The sequence below is a fragment of the Marmota marmota genome, unplaced genomic scaffold (assembly GCF_001458135.2).
Source record: "Marmota marmota marmota unplaced genomic scaffold, marMar, whole genome shotgun sequence".
In the NCBI taxonomy this organism is placed as follows: Eukaryota; Metazoa; Chordata; class Mammalia; order Rodentia; family Sciuridae; genus Marmota; species Marmota marmota.
The window spans coordinates 88,600-96,145 of NW_026007217.1; positions in this window are offsets into that span (position 1 = coordinate 88,600).

Below are 7,546 nucleotides of genomic sequence, written 5' to 3' on the forward strand. Positions count from 1 at the left end.
TCTTTCACCAAGTTCCATCCCAAACTTTTTCATATACTAATCTGACACAGAGTCTCATTGTTGCTTAGGGCCTTGCTAAATTGTTGCAACTGGCCCTGAATTTGTGATCTGATTCAGCCTCCCAAGTAAAATCATTTGGAAAAATGTACATGTCAATCTCCTGAACTTTTTTGTTTTTTAAATTATCTTTACTGGACTGTGGTTATTATTCTTTCTCAATACTAGTATTAAAGTTCCACTTGCCTTATTTTTTCCCTTTATTTAAGGTTGAGAAGCTTGGCACAGTGCCTCATGCCCTTAATCCCAGCATGGTAGATGTGGAAGGAAGCATAGCATCCTAAGTTGGAAGCCAGCCTGGGCACTTAGTGTCTCAAAATTAAAAGTGGTCATTTAAAAAGGATGGTGTGTACAGCTCAGTGGTGGAGTACCCCTGGGTTCCATCCCCAGTACTGAGGTTCAGGGAGATTGAGAACTAGAAATTTAATGATCATTTGTATTTTCAATTATATATTTGATAGATTTATCCCTAATATTTAATTTATTGTCATTTAGTTTTCATTGTTTAGTATTTCTTAATACTTTTAAGACTGTAGTTTTTGACATTCTTGTTTCTTAACAGAAACACTAAGAAACCTCATTTTCTAGGCCCCACAGATTTTTACAGGATAGCGTGGCTCTGTGTTGTGGCTTTTCTTGGGGTGCTCCTTGAACTAGTTTGCCTTTGGTTGAGAATTTTAGATTGAAACTTCTCTCTCCAGGTGGCTGCACACAGGGGATGATCTTCACCAGCAAGCCCAGTTAAGTATTTAAGGGCTTTGTCACCCTTGCTGTGGACACACTCTCTCCAGACACTTAGCTTTCTAGGAAGAGAGCTGTGGGATTCTATCAAAAGTACATAAACTTTCCTTACACCTGGTGTCTGCACTGTAGGTTCTTTGATGTTCAATGGATTTTCCTCTTTCTCAGTGTGATTAATTATCAAAATATGCCACCAGTTCTGTGTCACAGTAGACAGAAAACAGTTCCCTAAAAATCCAGAATATTGGAGCTACATTCTCTTTTCTCTGATGCCAAAAGGGGAAAACTGAGAATTGGGCAGTTTCTCCTGATCATACTAGTGTGTCAACTTGGGGGAAAAGCTGATCTGTGAGAAAGGCAAAAGCTTTCCTTTACCATTTAGTGAGGTTGTTCTTGGTTTTGACATCTATCTCCAGTTCTTATTAGTTTTACTACAACTATTTGGCTGGGTATTGAGGCTGTTTATATACATTTATGTGTGGTTGTGGGAAAGAGAAATCATTTGTATAGCTGTTTTGTGGAGTCTAAACTCCCTTCAGCCACTTGGGAGTTCTTGTTATTAGAATTGGAAATGTTCCATTGATGAATGAGTAATTGTAAAATTAAGTGCGTGAAGTTAAGTGTAGATGTGTTAAAAGTAAAATTCAATGGTAACTTAGGGAAACATAGTTCTTGGAGTTATGCAGGAAGAAAAAAACACAAGAGTGAGATTCACAAATGAATGGAAGACTTGGGATATGTCTTAGGGTAGAGCGTATCCTGGATTAGATCGGAATATCATTGATCAATCAATCAATCAATAAAATAAAATAAAATAAAAACTGATTTTAATTCAGTGTTTGCAGACCCTCCTTTTGAAAGACATTGTATCTAAGTGGAATAATGGAGAATAATCTTTGTTCTTCTTTAACTGTATTTTTCAATCTTTACATAATAATCATTTGTAAAACTTTGTACATTTTAAAAATTACATATGTAACACCAAAAATGCTAAAAAATGTATTAAGTAATAAATTCATAAAAATTTAATCTAAAGTCACCTTGAAAATTTCTTCCTGATTTATTAGATAAACTGAGTATAAATTTTCTTATTCTTAATGTTAACAGAGGGCTTGGGTTGTTCTTCAGTGTTAGAGAATTTTTCTAGCATGGTTGAGGCACTGTTTTTGATTCTCAGCACCACATATAAATAAATAAATAAATAAAATAAAGTTATTTCAACAATTAATAATAGTATTTTTAAAATGATAACAGAATAAGTTTCAAGGGCAGATATGCAAAGTACTTATTAATATTGAAATGGTGAATTGAATTACAAAACCTGAGGGCAAATTCAGAAAATATTCTTATTTCATAAACTGAATTGTACAGAAACTCTGTAGAAGAATGATGTGGTGCATATGAAGTGTGTTGTGCATACAAAATAAAAAACGTGCATGCAGGTTTCCACTGAAGTTTCACAGCATTAGAGGAATATTGGACCAACAAATCAAGACTAAATCCAGAATATAGCTTGTTTTGGCAAATAAAGTTTTACTGTTGTTGTTTTCTTTTGCCATGTTGAGATTTGTCCTCAGGCTTCATATATACTATACACGTACTCTACCACTGAGCCTCACCCCCTTATCCCGAAAATATAGTTTTATTGTTATGCTATCAGGCATTCAATTATTATATATGGCAGAAAATATAATAATTTTTAGGCTATGACCACAGAGAACTTCTGGTCCACAAACCCTAAAGTCTTCATGATGTGGTCCTCTAAAAAATATTTTGCAAATTCCATTGGTATTAATTTTAATATCACCAAATATATTGACATGTTGGTGGAACAGGAATCCCTATATGCAATCTACCAGCAGCATTCAGGTTAATTTGAGAGTCAAATATTGAGCATTTATCCACTGGTTATGAAAATTAAAATCTAATTATAAACTGAAGAAAAATCTACAGAACTACTACTGACATACACCATTCAAAAATCAAAGATATTATGAATATCCCAGAAATGGTCAGGAACCATCACAGATTAAAAAAACAAAAACAAAAACAAAATCGAAGAAACAAGACCACTGGACACAGTGAATAATTGATATTAAAGTTTCCCAAAATTGGATTTATTTTGGTTCAAAGACAATTGTTAAAATAACTGTCAAATTTTGAATAAGATTTGTAGAGTAGATATTCACAATATAGTTTACCTATTTTGATCACTGCACCATAGTTACAGAGATAATTTCTCATTTTTAGAAAATGTGAGGTTTTTTTGTTTACAAATAAAAAGACATTGTGTGCAACTTGCAAATGGTTCAGAGATAAAAACTGTTATGTACCTAGACTTATCTAGAAATGAAGAATAATATTTGGGGAATGTTTCTTCTGAATTCCTTTAAATACTGTCTTAAATCTTCTATAAATCTGAGATTATCAAAATAGAATATTTCTGAAAGAAAAATAAATTTTTTAAATATTAACAAGTAACAGCAAACACAATAAAATAAACCATGAATCTTTATAGGTGTAATAAATGAACAAATTTAGAGTATAACCTTCATAATGAAACTGATATAATTAACAACTATGCTGTTACTTGTTAATATTTGAAAAATATATTCATAATGAATGAATGTTGAATTGTAGTTATCTAGCATGTTCTGACTTGTACAAAATACTAAAATTATCATAAATGATAGCATATGTTAGCAATTCAATTTAAAATGCTTCACCAGACAAAAATACTTTATATTAGAACCTGTAAATTTACTATTATTTCCCAAGATTGTATAAACAAACAGAAAAGGAAAAAAATAAAGACAAGACACTAAGCAAATATTCTTATTAGAAAAATTATTAAGTCAGTGTCTCAAATTAAAATTATAAAAATTTAATGATGGCAGTATAATAATTGCAATACCTTAATCCATTAGTGAATATAGTAACCAGCATGCAAAAATAATGTTGCATAATTCTCTGGACCCATATTCAGTGATATAATATAAATAATCCATCATTAATGTGATATTTAGATCTACCAAATTAGTGTTGACTTGGTTGCTGAATTGAGCTTAAATGCTAACATTTAGATAGTCTGAAAACACATCTCACTAAAAACTGGTTTGCACTTGCACTTCAAATTTTCTTACAGATATAAATAATTTTCATATTTTGATAATTTCATATTATATATGTTACACACATCCATTTCAATAAAGTTTTTACATCATACATATCATAAATAATTTAAATATTATATTAACAGTCTGAAAAACACAATATTAGCTTTCATATTTTTTTTCTTAAAATCTCTGTATATCCTTATGATGTTTCCAAAAGTAGATCTTGTCTTGTCTTATTAGTAATACATAAGGCAGAAGCTCCCATTGTCAGGATTCAAATTCTGCAGCAAGTGAAGAGAAAAAGAATTATATTTTTTTCTCAAAGATTTTATAAGTATAAATCAGTGAAGAAGTTTAGAACTTTTCATTGTTTATAAGAAGAAAAATAGATATTTCCACAATACAAAATCACTATGGAATGCAGTATGCCCATATTTTCATACACAGTTGTCATTATGACTGAGTATCAGAGCTTTGGGTTTTTCACCCCTTATGCATAAATTTGACAACCATATGCTAGGGTATTCTGGCAAGCACTGGGATGACAACATGGAGATGATAATGGACATGTCTCAACAGTCATATACCATAGCTTTAAAAGCAGATAATCAGGCAATTTCCATACAGAGTCATTGGCATTAGGACAGGGCTAAAGCAGGATAATACTGGAACACTTAGAAGGGACTTCTGTCCCAAATTTGTGTCAGTGTTTGAGGTCCTTCAGGGGAAGTGATACATGAGTTAACATCTGAAGTAAAAGGAGAAATTGTGACAGAAAGGGAAGAGGTGCATGCAGACACTGAGATGAGAAAGAACACTTGTGGAATCACAGTGGTCCAGTGTCACTAGAATCTAGAGCAAAGTGACAGTAAAGCAAATGAGATGAGATAGGCTGAATAACCTGACAGACATCCAGTTGATTTGGATATTTTAATTTTTGGCTAAGAAATTTCATACTTTTCTTGAGGTAAATGTAAACTAATGACAGAGTCATGACAGGGTATTTTAAATGTGTGACTGTTACTAAGTCAGTCTGGGCTTTTGACCATAGACCACAGAAAAAGGGTGATGCCATTTTTTCCCACAAAAGAATGTCAGTGTATAGGCTGACAGTTTAATAGTGGGGCAGAAGTGGGGAAAAAAAGCAGTTTCACACTTAAGGTCTTTAATTTGTTGATTTTCAGAATTGGGAAAAATACATAGCTCTTTAATTGTAATTGATTTCAGAAGTTACACCCAGCAGTATTTAAGCATTTGGCTCATTATAGATGTGCACTTGATGAGAAATGTGGTAAATACTTCCAACTCTTATATAGATATCACCATGTAGAGTGTTCTTTGTATAAAACTCTTCTCTCACTAATTCCCCAAATAGGGTCTAAAAGATATTACTGAACATAGTAAGTATGTTGTAGTGATAACAATAAGGTGGTGTCTAATGCCTCTACACATTTGATGTGAAAACAAATGATTTTGAAAGACAGAATTCCCATTCCTGTATTTATGTTCTATTTTTAAAGAAAATTATTTTAAACAAAAGTTTTTACTGGTGCATTTAACTATATATAATAGAGGAAGTAATTATGACATATTCACAGATGCACATAAAATAATTTGATCATTCTTTCTTGGTAGTTTTTTCCTCTCCTTCTACCTTCACCGTTGAAGGCATTCTGCAGTGATTACAGAGACATATCTTTGTATCATGATGAGAGAGTTTAAAAACCACTCTTTTATCCAGGCTAACATGATATGGCAAACTAATGTTCCACAAGGAAATGTAGAACTATTACATTAAGTTTTAAATAAACTAGCTTATGCACAAGTAAAAAAGAAACATCATTTTCTCCCAGAAATACATTGGAAAAAGAGTTGCCCCCCCAAAAAAAATCCCCTTTGCATTGTGTCTACATTCATACACAATTTATCATTGTTTTGTAAATGATAAATTATCTCATTTTTCTGGTAAGAACTAGTAAGAACAACTTATACTTGCATCATGCATAACAACTAACTTTCATTCTTTTTTGTACATAGTCATCCAATTTTATGACTCTGATGCACTTCAAACCTGATTCTCTCATTTTTTTCATAAAGATATTCATGTAAGCTAACAAACTCAAAAATATATATCAGCTATTAAATTAAATTGTAATTTATGTATTAAAATTATTCTTTATGTCACAACTATTTAACTTCAGAATTGTTTTATAAAGCTTAGATTTTTTTCTCCTGTGATTTTTTAGGTCAAAATGCCAAATAAAAGAATAAGGTTGAGGCCACATTTAACATAGATATGCATGGCTTTACTATGTGTTAAGAAGTTCATCAAAACACCATTGAAGCAGGGTGTGAAGGAACATGCATGTAATCACAGTGGCTTAAGTGGCTGAGACAGGAGAGTCTTGAGTTCAAAGCTAGCCTCAGCAACCATGAGGCCTAAGCAACTCAGTGAGAACCTGTCTCTAAGTAAAACATGAATAGGTTTGGGGATGTTGCTCAGTGGTCAAGTGCCTGTGAGTACAATCCCTGGTACAAAGAAAAAAACAACCAAAAAAAAAAAAAACATGGAAGCTCTAAACCAAGGTGCAATGAAAGCAAGATGGTATATTTTATTTGTTCATTTTCAAGCAGATATTTCATTATTGTAATAATACCCCTGATAAAAAAAATTGTCAAATATTATAGAAATATCTTCAAATGGGTTCAAAATAGCTGAACATTGTTTTTCTTATCAGCTCTTAAAAAATAGCTCATCATTTTTGGACTAATATTTGACTTGCTCAAATGAAGTCTTAGTATGAAGGAAATCACCTGGTTGTGCTGACAGGCTCCTGTTACACAATGCAACTCTAACCCTAACCTAACCCTAACCCTAACCCAACCCAAGCCAGGGAGTTGGGGACAGCACTCAGTATGGAATAGTGAAATGAATCTGATCAAATGTTTTTTTGTGAATCCATATGAAAATATCACTGTGAATTTCACCTTCATGTATATTCATAATGCATAATTCAAAAAAACTTAAAAAAACTACAAATAAGTATAAGATCAGTAGAGCAGAAGAAAGAGAACACAGGGAGGAAGAAGGGGAGAAAACGTGGAAGTACTGGTCACTGAATTAGAGCACATTATATTTCATGCTTGTTTAATTATGTCAAAATTAACCTCAATATTATTTATGTCTAAATGCACTTTCAAAATTTTCATCAAATAAAAGAATAATTTAAATTTTCCATAAGAGTAAGTGGAGGGATTGTTGCTCAGTGGTAGAGTACTTGCCTACACATATGAGGCACTGGGTTCAATCCTCAGCACCACATAAAATAAAGAAAATAAAAGTATTGTTCATCTATAACTAAATAAAATATTTTTAAAAGAGAGTAGGTAGAAATTCTTCGTATGTGGGCACAACACTGAAAAGAATCAGAACAGAGACAGTGCATGCAATTGTGGGTTTGTAATTTCTCTAAAGAAGTGTACATATTTCTAGGGGGCTTCAAACTTTTAATTAAATCAATGTTGGTGGAAGAGGGACAGAAATCAGTGATGTATGACTTTGCAAGTAACAATGCTGCCTTCTTGAAAGACTCTCCTTGGAAGATTCTTGAGGATGCCATTAGAAATATTGG